The sequence below is a fragment of the Chelonoidis abingdonii genome, chromosome 14 (assembly GCF_003597395.2).
Source record: "Chelonoidis abingdonii isolate Lonesome George chromosome 14, CheloAbing_2.0, whole genome shotgun sequence".
Taxonomy (NCBI): Eukaryota; Metazoa; Chordata; order Testudines; family Testudinidae; genus Chelonoidis; species Chelonoidis abingdonii.
The window spans coordinates 30,481,113-30,498,445 of record NC_133782.1 but is presented as its reverse complement, the minus strand read 5'-3'; the positions used below and the strand labels follow the sequence as shown (position 1 = coordinate 30,498,445).

The window sequence follows — 17,333 nt, the reverse complement described above, 5'->3', positions numbered from 1 at the left end:
GGCTGAAATACTGGGGTTTGGTTTAGTTCTGTTTTTGAAAGGCATAAGAAGTACAGCAAGTCTGCAAACGGAAATTAGAAAGTGAACCTGGGCAAACAGACGCTAAGGTGATTAGGAGCAAAGTCCCCATCCCTGGAGGGCTGTTCTGACAGCAGTATAAATATAGTAAGCATCAGCAAGCGCTGCTGACAACTTCCGAGAAAGCTTCAATCCGGAGACTATTTGAGACATCAGAAATACACACTAGTGCTCGTAGAATACAGTCAGTCCCACAAAGAGACCCAGGAAACTGCAGCACTTCCCAGATCTGTATAGTGCCCTGCTGCTCTGTAGAGATAATCTCACATACGATGTCTCTTCCACTCCAAACTCACTGGCCTGGTCCTCCCTGCCATTCCCCAGCAGCTGGCCCTCACTTTCATTCCTATTCCCTCTCAACCAGACCCCTGCCCTTTCCGCATGGCCCAGCCAACCCCTCATTTTGCATTCCCCACCAACTGGCACACTTCCCCATTGCCCCATTCCCCCTGCCTGACCCCCACTTCTCATCCTGTTCCCCATTGCCCATCCCATCCCCCCTCCTATTCTTAATCACACAACATCCCTATAGCAACAGCCTCACTGGAGCCTCTAGGACAGTAATGCTAGAGCTATGTGAGTGCAAACTAAAAGAAGCCCTCTATCTCCTGTTCCTCTTCCTTTCTCCTCCCCATCCCTGTGATAAATGAAGGGGGTGGGAGCTGGACCGGCTTTAGGAAATGCGGGGCCCAATTCGAACAGTTTCGACAGGGCCCTGGCAGAGATGACTAAAAAACAAACAAAAAAAACCACAGGTAAAAAAACAGGGGCTTGTACTTACGGGACAGTGCTCCGAGTCTTTGGCAGCACTTTGGCGGCGGGTCCTTCACTCGCTTCAGGTCTTCGGCAGCACTGAAGGACCCGCCAACAAAGTGCTGCCGAAGACCTGGAATGCCACCAGGTGAGTAAAAATTAAAAAGGCACCTCTAGCCAGGGAAGAGATTCTCACTTGGCGTGAGGCCCTTTTAGGCGCGGGGTCCGATTCGGGGGAATTGGTGGAATAGGCCTAAAGCCGATTCTGGGTGGGAGGTAGCTCCCTTTTATGGACACTCACCCAGCCAGTAGCTATAAAATCTCTCTTAGTCAGGGGCGGCTCCAGGCACCAGAGCTCCAAGCGCCTGCCTGGGACGGCAAGCCGCGGGGGCGGGGGGGGGCGCTCTCCGGTCGCCGCTCGGGCGGCAGGCAGGGTGCCTTCGGTGGCATGCCTGCGGAGGGTCCGCTGGTCCCGCGGCTTTGGTGGACCTCCCGCAGGCGTGCCTGTGGAGGGTCCTCTGGTCCCGCAGCTTTGGGCCAGCGGACCCTCCATGCTTGGGACGGCAAAATGTCTAGAGCCGCTCCTGCTCTTAGTAGCTGTTCTCTAATTGCTCTACTTGTAAAGGGTTAAAAAGTCTCACTGCTATGCATAGGTAAAAGGAAGTGAGTGGGCACCTGGCCAAAAGAGCCAATGGGAAGACTAGAACTTTTTAAAATTGAAACAAGACTCCCCTTTCGTTGGTCTGTTGTTCTCCCAGGGAGAGGCAGACAGGGCAGCAGCTATGCTGTAAGAAGTTTGGGCCAGGTATGAAAAAATCATCAGTATCATACCTAGAAACTACTCATTTAAAACCCCAGATATGTAAGTAGATCAGGATAATGTCTAGGAAGATGCAATTAGATTTATCCCTTTTATTTAGTTATGGCTTCTGGATTCCTCTGTGCTAACCCCAGGTGCTTTTGTTTTGCTTGTAACCTTCAAGCTGGATCTCAAGAAAGCTATTCTTGGTGCTTAATCCTTGTAGTTGCTCCTTTAAAATCCAGCAATAGCCTGCATTTCCAGATGTATTTTTTTTATTAATAAAATTTACCTTTTTTAAAAACAGAATTGGATTTGTGTGTCTTAAGAAGTCTGTGCAGGTTGTTTAATTAGCCGGTGGCAACAGCAGATTTCCTTTCTCAGCTCTTCCCCAGAGCATGGGTGAAAGGGCTTGAGGGTATCCCACAGGAAGGAATTCCCAAGTGCACCTTCCTGGGCTCTCAAAGGGGTTCTGCACTTGGGTGGTGGCAGCATCTGTCAAACCAAGGTCAGAGAGACGCTGTAAGCTTGGGAGTTCAATACAAGTCCAGGGTGGCCAGTATTAATTTTTAGAATCCTTGCGGGCTCCCACCTTCTGCACTCAGAGTGCCTGAGTGTAGAATTAGATTTGACAGTCCCTGTCTCTTTTGTGGCTTGAGCTGGAAAGAAAGTGAGGCAGCACCACAGACCTTGCAGCTCTTCCAACCAGGGTTGGCTCTAGGCACCAGAGCTCCAAATATGTGCTTAGGGGGCACTTTCCAAGAGGCAACACTCCGGCTCCTTTTTTTTTTTTTTTTTTTGTGCTTGGGATGCAAAATGCTGAGAGCCGGCCCTGAGTGGAGGTGAGCTGTGGCGATGGAGGGTGCAGGGAAGGCTGCAGGAAGTAACCCTGTGGGGGGGACAGAGGAACTGCTCCCTCCCCAGCTCACCTCCACTCCACTGCCACCTGCTCCCCCAAGCATGCTGCCATTTTGCTTCTCCTCCATCCCTCCCAAGCTTGCTGCATGAATCAGCTGTTTTGTGGCAAGCCTGGGAGGGAGGGAGAAGAAGTGGCGTGGCGGCGGCGGTGTGCTCAGGGGAGCAGGCGGAGTGGAGGACAGCTACAGCAGTGGGGGGCGCAGGGAGTGCTACAGGAAGTAACCCTGGGTGGGGGCAGAGGAACCGCTACCCCCCAGCTCACCTCTGCCTCCTCCCCCAAGTGCGCGGCTGCTCCACTTCTCTCTCCTCCCTACCAGGCAAGCCTAGGAGGGAGGGGTAGGAGGGGAAATGTGGTGTGCCTGGGGGAGGAGGCGGGGCCGGAGATTTGGGGAAGGGATTGGTAAGGGGCGGAGTTGGGCCGGGTAAGGGCGGGGGCATGGGAAAATGTTTTTGCTTCGGGCGGCAAAAAACTTAGAGCCAGCCCTGCTTCCGACCACCAGCAGGACCTCCGCAGGCCATGGTGTGGGGAGCTCGGCTTAGAGCACTGCTCCTGCCCATATGTACAATGAAGATCCTGAAGGGACAGCTCCTCTCTCCCATCCCAGAAAGCAGTTCCTGGAACCTGCAGTTCTTCAGCTTCCAGGATTTGCTGCTTCATCTGAGTGCATTCCGTGCTGGTCTGTCTGAGCTCCCCGGAGCCCTCAGCTCAGGTACAACGCAGGCAGCAGCACTGCCAGCTCCCCAGACACCACCCTGCCAATGTGCTTCACACATCACTGGAGGGGCCCCCAGCTCCACTGCCCAGCAGCTGCCCAGCTGCCCTCATGAGGCAGCCAGCAAAGGGACAAATTATTGAACTGCTGCTTCTGTGATACAGACAGTTGTTTGGTCACTGGATGGAGTCCCCCCAACTCATTTCACATAGGGACTGATGAACCTCTATCAGATGCCATTGGCTTTGGTCACTATGGGTCTGATTTTTAGAGATGCTGAGCATCCCCAGCTCTCCCTGAGACAGTGGGAGCTTAGCACCTCCAAACCTCTGACTATATTGCGTTAGACCGGAGTGCTATGGTTTCTGCAGCAACAGAGAGCTTTTTAGTCCATCACTAGTGCCCTGAGCTATCCAGGCCTCTGAGCTGCTGTCTTTGGTAGTGTGAAAGTAGAATGAATTATATTGTAAGAATAGAAAGGATTAAAGAAATGCTGTCTGTACCTTTAAGCAAAATTGTTGGAATGTTGCAATCCAGGTGTCAGGAATACAGACATTAACATAGAACAATTGCACCGTTTAAGGGCAATTGGTGAAGTATTAGCCTTAGATCGATAACAGTTAGTAAGGAAGTAGGATATGCATGCTGTGCCCCAGGTGATTTTTACTGTTTTTTGCTTTCTTTGTCCCTTTGTCTAATTCCCGCTCTTTTATCTGTATAAATAAGACTGTTTAGGCCTTGCATGACTGCTCACATTATCTGGGTGTATTAGCAGCGCGCTGTGCTAATAAAACAGAGTGGTCTGACAAACTGTGAGTCCTGAGTCTAACTTTGACAGTAGCCAACTAAATCTGTTCATGGAGCCAGCTCATGTCTTGTCAGAGTGGGGCTCATGCTAGTTCACCAAGGTCCTTTAGGGTCTGGGGGACTTGGCTGCCAGAGCTAAAGGTACGTTCATGTGATGCTTGGCTCTAGCAGGAGTAAGCTTGTTGCTGATCACAATTCCAATATTTTCTGCCAATATTCAATATCCAACAGTCCAATTCCGCAAATCCACCATTTACTGCCATTTCTGATCTGTGTGAGAGGGAGAGTTGTCCACGGGAGTGGACTTATCAGAGAGCATACAGCTGGCAGGACCTGCCCTCCAGAGAGTAAAGTTGAAGTCCTCCATCCTGCAAAGGCTTATGTCTGGCTTTACACATGCATAGCGTTAAACACATGCACGAATGATGGCCCTGAGAGACCGATCAGGCAGGAACGTGTGCAAATTGTTCTCTCATGCCACAGAGGGCAGGACAAGAGGCAATGGGTTCGATCTACGGCACAGCAGATTTGTATTAAATTTCAGGGAAAACTTCTTCCTATAAGACCACTAGGACAATGGAACAGACGCCTCGGGAGGTTGTGGAAGCTTCTTCACTGAAGGTTTTCCAAAAAACGCTGAATAACCATTTGCCTTGGATGGTTTAGACACAACAAATCCTGCATTTTGTCAGGGGATTAGACTAGATGACACTTGCAGTCCCTTCTACCTGTCTGATTCTGTGATTCTAAGCAGGGGAAGGGCAGGAAAGACACAGGGACAGCAGGACACTTCAGGAGTCTGATGTCTCAGGGCACCACTCCTCTGCAGGGGCTGTATTATCTTTATTTCATAGTAATATTTGTAAATGATCACTGGATAGTTCGGAGTTAATCCATCGCTAAGGATACAAATCAGTCATGGAGATCATGGCAATCATGGATTCTGTAACTTTACTGGATCTTTGTGACTTCTTTGACTTAAGCTGTCAGCTCCAGGGCTAGAGCTGGGTCTGTCCTCCCCCGCCCCTTCCACTGGGGCTGGACCCAGGCTGTGTGCCCCTGCCCCAGGGCCAGGGCTAGAACCGGGACTGTGTGCCCCTGCCCCACAACTGTTGCTGGAGTACTGAGTCCTGCAAGGGGAGGCTGGGTCTGGCGGAGCAGCTGGAAGTGCACAGCTCCATGGGGATAGGTAGGACTCCCTGCGGGATCTGACAGGAGGGATCAGTTCTTCAGCAGCAAACACCAACCCCAACAGCACATTAACCCTCCCCGCCATGGGGGTCACAAATGTCAGGATCCAGCTGCCATTTCCCCTTTTGTCTGTCCTCCCTGTGTCCCTGATGCCAAGGGGTGTCCTAGGTGACTGCAGGGGGTTGTCTATGGTGGGGTCTGTGTGAGTGGGGAACAGCAGGAGGCCATAGAGTCTGTGTGAGGGGAGAATGGGGGTGGGGTGGGGGCGTGGGGTCTGTGTGAGGGGGGAAGGGAGGAAACCGTGGGGTCAGTGTGAGGAGGGAACGGGAAGGGGCCACTGGGTTTGTGTGAGGGGAGAACGGAAGGGGGTTCTGGGGTGTGCGCGGGGAGGGGAACAGGAGGCGTCTGTGGGATCTGTAAGAGCCCGAACTCTGCCTGTTATTGGCAGGTTGAGGGGAGAATCAATTGAGCTGCCCCCTTCTCATGGAAACGTTTCTCCATCCAGGCTTCCCCGGGGCCTCTTCTTCAGAGCTGGCCAGTGTGGATCCATACAGTGCAGCAGAGCTGGGAGAGCACCATTAGCTAGTGTCCCTAGGCTTGAGGAGGGGAAGGTCATTAGGTGGTTCCAGAGCTCAGACAAGATGAGCTCATGTGTAGCGTCATCTGAGGATCCAGCCCCAGCCTGCCCACGCTGAATATCCCTTGGGCGATGGGCTGGAGGAGGCTAGCTGGGGTGCGGTGGCCCAGGGGTGCAGTAGTGCAGCCTTGCTGCAGGCTGTTGTTTTGGGATCAACAGAAAGATCTGTGTAAGTGTTGCTGTTTGTAACACTGCTGTAGCAATGCTTGTGTTAGCTGTAAACCTTCCCGCAGCCCCAGCCAACCTTGGTGCCTGAGAGGAGTTGGCTGCAGCCAGTTGCTGTGTCTCCTGTTTGCTGTGTCTCCTGCAGAGCTCTGCAGCCTGCCTACAATGGAATCACAGCAACAAGCACCCCTGGGCCGGGGCAGGCAATTGTAAAGATTAAAACCTGCCAGACCAACTGTATCTTTGCAGAAAGGGGGAACGATGCCACAGAAATATTAAAATTACAGATTAAAAGCCCCAGCCCCTTTTCAGCTGACCATGAGCCGCACCATCCCCTCTCCTCTGCCTTTGCATCCTAATGGAACTATTAGTCTATGGTGTTCCCCATTCAGCCCAGGGCCAGCGTGTCCGTCTCCAGATGCATGTTGTCTCTGCTGCTCTCAGAGGCTCACTCCTCTCCCAGGGGCCTGTCGGCTCCTTCGCTGGAGGTTTTCAAAAGGAGGCTGGATAGCTATCTGCCTTGGATGGTTTAGACACAACAGATCCTGCATCTTGGCAGGGGATCAGACTAGATGACCCTTGCAGTCCCTTCTGACCTGATGGTTCTATGATTCTCTCACACGCACATAGAACCAGCGGTGAGACATTCCTAGGGTGACACATGGTGACATACCAAGAGGCATTTCTGATTAGTCAAGGAGCCTGCAGCAACGTTCCCCATCTCCTTGCAGCCAGAATTATATAAATATATGTTACACTCCAAATGACATTAGAGGACTATTGCCCAGGTTGTAAAGGCAAGCCGTCAATAGTTAGGAAATGCCAGAATTAAGGTTCCCTGTGAAATTTTAATTCCCCTACCTTGTCCATATGTATTATGATACAGTTTTTAATCATATTAACATATTCCATTTCAACAGAGGACCCTGGCTCATTCAATGCACAGATTGGACAGTGCTCACCGAATGCATATCTAGTCAATATTTTGTTTTATGCTCATTTTTCAATGTGCGTGGTCTGCTTTACTGAACTTCCACCAAACCTGTCCCCTGCAGTTGAGGGGTACATCAGGGCTGCCCACTGTCCAGCCAGCTCGATACTATTGCTATTGAGCCCTCCATCTGTCTCTTTGTCAGGAGGAGGATGGGTTTCTGCTGTGGGAGCTGGACTGGGAAGTGGTCCTGTTGGCATTTGCTGATGAGGAGTTCCTCCTGGCCCATGACCCAGGAGACCTGTCATGGGTGGAGACTTTCCAAGCCATCTAGTCAGCAGCCTTCTCCACCTGGGTCATCTGGGTCAAGATCTCAGGTCTGGTAGTCAGGGATGAATGGCAGGTGGGCTCCCTCCCATCCACACCCTCTCATCTGGCAGGGCATGAGTCCACTGCTCTATCAGGGTTTGATGGGTTCAGTCACAGAGACCACCTTGGGACTGTCACCAGATGTGCTGAAATTACCTCTGAGCCTGTTTTCCCTGTTAGCTTGGGACTCCAGAACCCTGTCTTGTTGAGCCAGACACACTAGCCTGTTGCAACACAGACCCAGGGCCAGGTCCACGCTCCCAAAGCTGCAGAATTTAATCAAAAAACGCTCAGCAGTTTACCTTTCCATCACCCAGACCCCAATAGGATCCAAACCCCAAATAGATCCATTTTACTCTGTATAAAGCTTATATAGGGTAAACTTATCAATTGTCTGCCCTCTAGAACACTGACAGAGATATGCGCAACTCTTTACTCCCCCAGGTATTAATCACTTACTCTGGGTTCATTAATAAACAACAGTGATTTTATTAAGTATAAAAAGTAGGATTTAAATGGTTTCAAGTAATAACAGACAGAACAAAGTAGGTCTTCAAGCAAAATAAAGCAAAACATGCAAGTCTAAGCCTAATATATTAAGAAACTGATTACAGGTGAAATCTCACCTTCAGAGATGTTCCAATAAGCTTCTTTACAGACTAGACTCCTTCCTAGTCTGGGCCCAATCCTTTCCCCGGTACAGTCCTTGTTAGTGCCAGCAGATATCTCAGTTGGTAAGCAGGGGTTTTCTATGACTGGCAGCCCCTTTGTCCTGCTCCACCCCCTTTTATAGCTTTGGCATAAGGCAGGAATCTTTTGTCTCTCTGGGTCCCCACCCTTCCTAAATGGAAAAGTACCAGATTTAAGATGGATTCCAGCATCATGTGATATGGTCACATGTCCTGTGAGACCCCAGCCTCCATTCTTCCTGGGCTGGCCCACACGTACACAGGAAGGTTTGCAAGTAACAGAGCCATTTACAGTTCATTGATTCTGAAGCACCCTTAATGGCTTCCACTTAATATGTTTACATTAGTAATACAGATTTATATCATAGTCTCCTAACTCCAGACATAGAAATAATACATGCAAACAAATAGATCACACTCGATAGATCATAAGCTTTGTAATGATGCCTTACAAGAGACTTTTTGCATAAAGCATATTCCAGTTACATCATTTTCACATTTATAAGCATGTTTTCATAAGGCATATGGACTGCAATGTAATGCTGGGTATGTACCTTTCTGCCACCAATCCCTCCGCACTGGAGAACTGGATCAATCTAGGGCCAGGATGTCTGAACGGCTGTGAAGGTGGCTGGGGCTGCTCTGGTGTCTCTCCCTTTAGGGCAGGGTGCTGGTGATCAACCAAGTAGTCCTGTTCATGCTCTGGCACTGGTTCAACATCCTGAGCCTACCCCCAGGAACCCTGTTCTGCCTCCAGATGAAGATCTGGAGTTTTTCTGGTCAGGGCTGCACTGGGTCTCTGTGGGTGTCCTTAGCCACCCCATTGGAGAGGACAAATAGGGCTTGGTTTGTATCCACAGCCAGGTCCATACCTCCATCTTCAGGCCCTGCAGAAACTCCTTTAAGGTGCAGGTAATCTGGCATGGAGTATGCTGGCTCAAGTCTTCCTCCTTAATCTCCAAGGGGTCCAATATGACAAGCAGCTCTTTTATATCCACCTGAAAGGCTGCCCCAGAGACCTTTGTGAACTGCCAGTCTTTTACCAGGACCACCTCAGGACCTGGAAGCTGTTCTCATTGATGAGGTCTGAAGCAGCAGCCAGAGAGAGGATCGCCTTGCGGAACCCCTGCTACACATCCCTCCTCTCTGTGCACGTGTGGTGGAGTCCCCCTTGGTGCATCAGAGGCTGGTCATGCATCTTGGCAGGGGGCTGGACTAACTGACCCATCTAACTCTATGGTTCTATGATTCTATGTCTAGTGCCACCAGACTAGGAGACCTCCTGCACTACAATCAAAGAGACTGAATGATCCCCATGGTGCTCACACACCGCATGGGGCTGTCCATCCTGCGTGTTCCCCATCATGTGCACCAGGAGGTGAGGGCAGCCTCATCTCCTACTTCTCTCACTTTCCTCGAGTGGGTCCCCACCCACTCCTCACTCTGGCCCTCCAGAACTCATATTCAGGCCCCCTGCCATGGGAACCTCCCCGGCCATCCCTGACATGCCACCTTAGCTGGCTGCACCATATCCAGCCAGTCTGCCTCTGAACCACACCCAGAGAACATCTGTGTGTGCTCGTACTTCACATCATCTACTTCCTTCCCCCTTGTGTCCCATTCTGACACCAAGTAGTGAAACCTGCTGCCCCCTGAAGAGAGAAAGAAACCCCGGAAGGCCAGCCTGAACTTCACTCTGGTCCCAGGCCCAGCAGAGATAGGTTCATGAACGCTCCTGACACCTGGCCCTTCTGTGGTGAGAGAGAGAGAGACCTGCTGCACATCTATTTAGGGCGCGGCAAACTGCACCCCTCTTCCAGCTTCTCCAGAACCTGAGGTTCTAGCTACACATTCCCCCGCACCTCCTGCTCCTGGCACACCCCATCCATGGCCCCACACAGCTGCAGGACCTCCTTATCAACCTCTGGCTGGCACTGGCCATGACGGCCTTCCATCACTGCAGGCAGAGGAAGCTGGATGGGGGAGGCAGGTGCTGGGCGACTGTGGGGCCTATTTCTGGTCTCTTATCCAATGACACCACTAGGTGGAATTCTTCTGGGCATAGTCCACTGACTCCCTAGATGTCTTTGAGGAGCAGTAGGTATTGTTGGGGATTCTCTGCTTGGTGTCCCCCTCTGGATCCCTGATTTTCAACTTTTGACCTCATTCCTGCTCCTGTCTTTTTCATTTGTTGTCTCCAGGAATCAATTGTAATCTGAGTTTAGTGGTTCCTCCCACTTAACTGAGGGGGAAGGGGCCTTTGGTTATGGGCAGGCATAGACCGACCTGCTCCCAGTACTACAAAGAGTAAACAATCCTAGAGTTTCCAGGCATCCGGTTTTCAACCGGAATACCTGGTTGAAAAGGGACCCTGGCGGCTCTGGTTAGCACTGCTGACTGAGACATTAAAAGTCCAGTTGTCGGCACAGTGGGGCAGGCAGGCTGCCTGCCTGCTTGGCTCTGCACGGCTCCTGGGAAGCTGCTGGCATCTCTCTGCGGCTCCTAGGTGCAGGGCATCCATGGGGGCTCTGCGTGCTGACCCCACCCCAAGTACTGGCTCTGCTGGTCCCATTGGCCAGGAACTACAGCCAATGAGTTGTGGGGGCGGTGCCAGCAGGCAGGGGCAATGCACAGAGCTGTCTGCCTGTGTCTCTACCTAGGAGCCGAGGTACGTGTTGCCACTTCCCGGGAGCCACCTGAGGTAAGCGCCGCCTGGAGCCCACACTCCCTCCTTCACCCCAACCTCCTGCCCCAGCCTGGAGCGCCATCCCATACCCTGAACTCCTTAGCTCCAGCCTGGAGCCCCCTCCTGAACCCTAAACCCTTCATCCCTGGCTCCACCCCAGAGCCTGAACCCCCAGCCAGAGCCCTCACCCCCTCTCACATCCCAACCCACTGCCTCAGCCCAGAGCCCCATCCTGCACCCTGAATTCCTCATTTCTGGCCCCACCCTGGAGCCTACACCCCTAGTCAGAGCCCTCACCCCCTACCACACCCCAATCCCCTGAGCCAGCCCAGTGAAAATGAGTGAGTGAGTGAATGTAGGGAGAGCAAGCAACAGAGGAAGCGGGGGATGTAGTGAGTGGGAGATGGGGCCTCAGAGAAGGGGTGGGGCCTTGGAGGAGGGGCAGGTCAGGGGTCAGGACAAGGGTTTTTGGTTTCGTGTGAGTACCAAGTTGGCAACCCTATGTAAATCCCTTCCCAACAGGGCATGCTGCACAAGAGAGACAGGAGCTTTTAAGGACATTTTGCTTTCATATCAGCCTAAACATGCCCCAGTACATACCTGCTAGTCAGGCAGGCCTACCAGAGATCCCTCCTAGGATCCCCAACTCTGAATAGGCCCCTCTTAGAGATACTTATTTCTGCATGAACATGGGATTTTGCATTTAATTTCCCTTCTTTGAGAAAAGGAGAAGAGAAGAAAGGGAAGGGCTAGAGGCCTTTGCTAAGATGCTCAAAGAGCATAAAGTAGCACAAGCGCTTCAGCCTTCTCTACACTACCAAGTTTTGTTGCCAAAACTGCCATTTGTCGACCCAAACCATGAGAGCATACACGCTGTGAGGTGACTTTTGTAGGGGAAAATGTCTGCTTTTGGCAACAAAATACATCCACCCTCACGAGAGATTTATGTCTTTTTCCTCTACATTGTTGTTCACAAAATGCAAGTGTAGACACCACACTTCATTTCATTGCTTTAATTGGCCTCCAGGAGGTGTCCCACAATGCCCATTCTGACTGCTCTGGTCAGCACTTTGAATTCCACTGCCGTGCAGCCAGGTAAACAACCCAGCCACTCCTCCCCCTTAGAAGTTCTGGGAATTTTTGAAATTCCAGTTCCTGTTTGCTCCACATGGAGAGGTCTCATCGCATTTTCCCAGGTGACCATAGCGGGTTATCACAGCAAACGCTCTCCCACTAGGAGCACTGCAGAGCTGTTGGATCTTCTCAGTATATGGGGAGAGGAGGATATGCAGTCCCAGCTGCACTTGAGCCGTAGGAATTGGAATATCTATGGGCAGATTTCTCAAGGCTTGTGCAAAAAGGGCTATGATTGGGACACACTGCAGTGCAAGCAAAGATAAAGGAGGTGAGCCAGGCGTACCAAAAGGCGAGGGAGTTGCTCAGGTGCTTCACCTAAGACCTGCCAGTTCTATAAGGAGCTGGATGCTATCCTCAGTGGCAACCTCATCTCCATCACCAAGAGCCCCCACGGAAAAAGGACCTACCCCAGAGGACGAAGTTATTGAGGAAGAGGTGGAGTTAGATGAAGATGTGCAGCCCCCGGTGGGATTGCCCAGTGGGGCAGGCAGCCAGGAACTGTTCTCCACTCCAGAGGTGTCTAGCCAGTCTCAGCAGTTGCTTTCCGGTGAGCAAGAAGCAGGAGATAAGACTCCTGTTAATTGTGGCTTGTGTAGTGCCGAGGTGGGTTCAGGGCATAGAAATGTGGGACGCTGAATGTATTTCCGTGAGCTGGACATTTCCCTATGCAGCTAATCAGTATGGCAGAACAGGCTGCTAATGCATACTGAGATCTCACGGGAATCCTGCAGAGAGATCTCCAGGAAAGTTTCCTGGATGTACTCGGTAATCCTCTGCCGCAGGTTCAATTGTAGGAAACTTCCCCATGCTATTCAGCAATCACTTGTGCAGGGACCAAGACGGCACACAGGCAAGCAGCATAGGGAGCAGGGCGGAAGCCACAAGCATGGGGTAGATGTACCCTCATTTCTCTGCTTACCTTTAGCAGTGAGATGTCTTCTAGGATGACCCCGGCCTGTGGAAAAGTGTAGGAGAATTGTAGAATTTGTTCCCTAGAATGCTATACCATGACCCTTGCAAAGAGTGTACATTTTTCCCCATGTGGAGCACAGACACCCTGCCAACACTCACAATGCTTTGGGTGTTCGCAAAGATGTGTGCCTGGCTAGGGTCAGTGAGAAAGTAATGGCAATGTTGCAAAAGGTGTATTTAACAGAAATGTTTCAATGCTGTGTGTGAATTTAACAATCCCGCTTTTGTGCATTGTCCCCTGTGCTTCACCAGATATGGCCTTCAGGAATGCCCTACACACCCCGGCTAATCGTCTCCGCCAGATTAGAAACGCCCAAGAGGCAGCAAAGAAGACTGTTCCAGGAGGTCCTGCAGTGCTCTTGTGCAGAAAAAAGGGAACAAAAGGAGTGCTGGGAAGGAATGGCAGGACAGAAGAGAGAATCAGGCGTTTGTTGAGGGGACGATTAAAGTAATGAAGGAGCAAATACAGATGCTGAAGTCCTTAATAATGATGCAGACTGAGCATACCAGTGCTTGCCCGCCACTGCTTGAAGGGTCAGTCATGTCCCTTTGACTCATGTGGTAAGTGCCACTGAAGTCAGTGGGTTGTCTTGTTTTAGGTGTGGATTCCCCTTGTGTGCACTGAATACAAGAACTGGAAAACTTGTACATTTTTTGTGAAATTTGCTTTTTCCATTTCTCAACCAGCTCTGCCAGTGGATGTCAATGGCAGTTTGCTCAGAGATCAAGGGGATCCAGCATTTATGGAGTACGTAAACGCTTGGGCATTTATTGTTTGTTCAATGGCTCACTCTTACATTCATCACTCAGAGGGCCACTCTCTATGGGCCACCGCTAAGCCTTCCCCTCTCACTTCCTCTGTTTCCCTCCCACTGCTCTGTCTGTGTGAGTCTTCTCTAGTCTTCCCTCTGCATTTCCTTTGCTGCAGCAACTCCCAGTTCTCATCTCCTCAAACCCCTGCCCCTTCATCAGCTAAAGATGATCCGCAATGGAACAGTTAATGATGACATTGACATGTCATCACTGGGCTTCAGAGCTGACATTCCAATCAGACTAACAGAGGGGTGAACTTCCCTGACTCCCAAGTCACTGTTCCAGGCTGGCTGCAGACTGAGGCAGTCCACCCTGCACTGGTTTAACATGTTTATTATCTGGGTGTAGGAATAGAGAGCAAACTGATCAAGTCTGCAGATGATACAAAGCTGGGGGTTTGCCAACACTTTGGAGGATGGAGCTAAAACTCAGAGGGATCTTGATAAATCAGAGAACTGGGCTACTGAAAACAAAATGAAATTCAACAAAGACAAATGTAAGGTGCTACACTTAGAGAAGAAAAACCAAACATACAAATACAGAATGGGGCTAACTGGCTTGGCAGCAGCACTGCTGAGAAGGGTCTGGGAGTTGCGGTGGATCACAACCTCAACATGAGTCAGCAAAGTGATGCTGTTGCAAAAAACAAAAGCAATGTTATGTTGCAGTAACAAAGGCATAGCATGCAAGTCTTGGGAGGTGATAGTACCACTTTACTCGATGCTGGTTAGGCCTCAGCTGGAGTCCTGGGTCCAGTTTTGGTCACCAATGTATAGAAAGGATGTAGCGAAACGGGAAAGGATCCAGAGGCGAGTGACAAAGATGGTCAAGGGGATGTAATACAGCCATGTGAACACAGGCTGATGGAACTGGTTCCGTTTAGATTGGAAAAGAGGAGACTAAGGGGGGACATGATGGCAGTCTTCAGATACATCTCTACCCCGATATAACACTGTCCTCGGGAGCCATAAAATCTTACCGCATTATAGGTGAAACCACGTTATATCGAACTTGCTTTGATCCGCCAAAGTGCGCACCCCCGCCCCTCTGGAGCACTACTTTACCGTGTTATATCTGAATTTGTGTTATATTGGGTCACGTTATATCGGGATAGAGGTGTACTTGAAAGGCTGCCTTAAAAAAAAGAGGGATAAAAGTTGTTCTTTCTTGCCACAGAGGGCAGGACAAGAGACAATGGGCTCAAACTACAGCAGAGCAGAATTAGATTAAATCTCAGGTAAAACTTCCTAACTATAAGACCAGTAGGACAACGGAATAGACTGTCTAAGGAGGTTGTGGAAGCTCGTTCACTGCAGGTTTTCAAAGGAGGCTGGAGAAAGGGGCGGCTCCAGGCCCCAGCATGCCAAGCACCTGCTTGGGGCGGCATGCCACGGGGGGCGCTCTGCTGGTCGCCGGGAGGGCGGCAGGCAGGCAGCCTTCGGCAGCATGCCTGCGGAGGATCCGCTGGTCCCGCGGCTTTGAAGGAGCTGCGGGACCAGCGGACCGTCCGCAGGCACACCTGCAGGAGGTCCACCGGAGCCGCAGGACCGGCGACCGGCAGAGTGTCCCCCACGGCATGCCGCCGTGCTTGGGGCGGTGAAATGTCTAGAGCCACTCCTGGCTGGAGAACATATAGACTTTCATTTTTGCAGGTTGGTGCTTCACCCCGCACTCCGCCCTGAGACCCCACCCCCACTCTGCTCCTTCTCCCTTGGCCTTATCATTGCTCCGCCTCTTCCCACCCTGCTCTGCCCCTTCCCCGAGGCCCCGCCCTCATTCCACCTCTTCCCACCCTTGCTCTAAGCCCTCTTCCTCCTCTCTCCACCTGCCAAACAGCTCATTGGCAGGGTCAGCTGCACAGCTGATCGGCAGAGCTGGCCCAACAGCTGTGGCTAGTGGGTGCTGAGCACCCACTATTTTTTTCCTATGGGTGCTCCAGCCCGGGAGCACCCACAGAGTCGGTGCCTAGCTGGATACCCATCTGTCTCGGATGGTTTAGACACAACAAATCCTGCACCGTGGCAGGGGTTAGATGAGGTGACCTTTGCAGTCCCTCTTAACCCTACGGCTCTATAATTCTAGGGTTACACTCACTCCACTTTTGGAAGGATGTCTGCAGCCACCAGGGTCAGAAACGTTATTTAAATAAATAAATAAATAAATAAATAGTACGCTGAGATTGTGCACAGTCAGGATATGTCATGTGGGCCACATGAACACACCTTGTGGGCTGGCCTGGCTCTGGCCTAGGGGGCTGTTTGTCTGACAGTCCAGCTCTACAGCAATATTCAGCGGCTCCCAGGGAAGTTGGAAATCCATCACCATCAGAAATAATGAGGCTGCCACAGAACTGGAAAGAGCTTTAGAAAACAGCTTTGACTCAAACATGGCCCCACTCACAGAAATTTTCTCAGCCACTTGATTCAAGTCCAATCCGAGGGACCCCAGAACAGCGTGGACCCGATGGGCTTAAAGACCCACATTGCTCCTGTCATAAATAGATAGCTAAGGGTTAATGTTTCTTTTACCTGTAAAGGGTTAACAAAGGGAACCAAACACCTGGCAAGAGGACCAATCAGGAAACCGGATTTTTCAAAGCTTAAGGGAGGGAATTTGTGGGGGTTTTTTGGGTCTTGGGTCTCTGTCTGTTCTGTGCTCTCTCAGCTATGAGAGGATCTATTTCCAGTCCTTCTAATCTTCTGTTTCCCAGTTGTAAGTACAAGGTAGCAAAAGTATAGTCTTTTAAATTGTTTTGCTGTATTTGCAGCTGGGTATCTGGCTGGTGGAGTCTTTATGTGTATTTGCTCTAGTACTTTAAATTGTATTGTTTTTGGTAAGGTGTTTATCCCTTTCTATTGTTTATTCATTTTCTATAAGGAAAGCCTGTATCTTAAATCTAGGTTACAGAGAGCTGTTTTCTATTCTTTCTTTCTTTCTTTTTATTAAAAGTTTGCTTTTAAGACGTTGATCTTTTCTAGTTGACCACAGGAAATTGGTGGGAGAAAGGAAGAGGGGGGAGGGAAAGCTGCTTTCTGTTTTAACTCTCCTAGTGTCCCAGGTGGGGGAAGAAGCTACGGCGGAAGAGAGAGAATCTTTTCTGTTTCCTTGTCTTTGGGTTTGTCTCTTTGTGGAAGAGAGGGAGACCATTTCTTGGTATGTGATGTAAAGAGGTTGCATCAGTCACTCTCAGGTAGCTAGAGAGAAATTTGGTTGTGTGTGGGGAATGGTTATTTCCCTTTGTGGGTAAGACTCAGAGCCTCTGAGTCTTGGGATCCCCCATGGGAAAGTTTTGGGAGACAGAGTAGCCAAGACACTGGAAATTCTTGGCTGGTGGCAGCGAAATCAGATCTAGCTGGTAAAAGCTTTAGAGTGGTTCATGCTAGCTTCTCAGTTATGAACGCTAAGGTTCAAATCGGAGTAGGAAAGCTACGACAGCTCCCCACACTGGTGAGGTAAAAGCTGAAAGCAAAGAAACAGGACCAGGCAGTCCCTGCAGTACACAGGCTCAGATAAGTGGGGAGAGAGATGAATTTAGACACAGCTATCATGTGTGCTGTGATATGAGGCCAAGCAGAGCCGGCTGGTTGCACCGCAGGCACACAAGCAGTCAGGCCTTTGGCTCCGAAATGGAGAAGGCTGCTTCTGAAGCAGGTGTTTGCAAACAAACCCGCATTG

The 17,333-nt window shown here is 50.7% G+C and overlaps 1 protein-coding gene across 1 annotated transcript in view; it reads left to right on the top strand.

Moving 5' to 3' along the window:
* Window positions 1-17,333, top strand: part of SAMHD1 (SAM and HD domain containing deoxynucleoside triphosphate triphosphohydrolase 1) — a 268,902-nt gene that overhangs the window by 115,453 nt on the left and 136,116 nt on the right. The gene's annotated exons all lie outside the window — the stretch shown is intronic.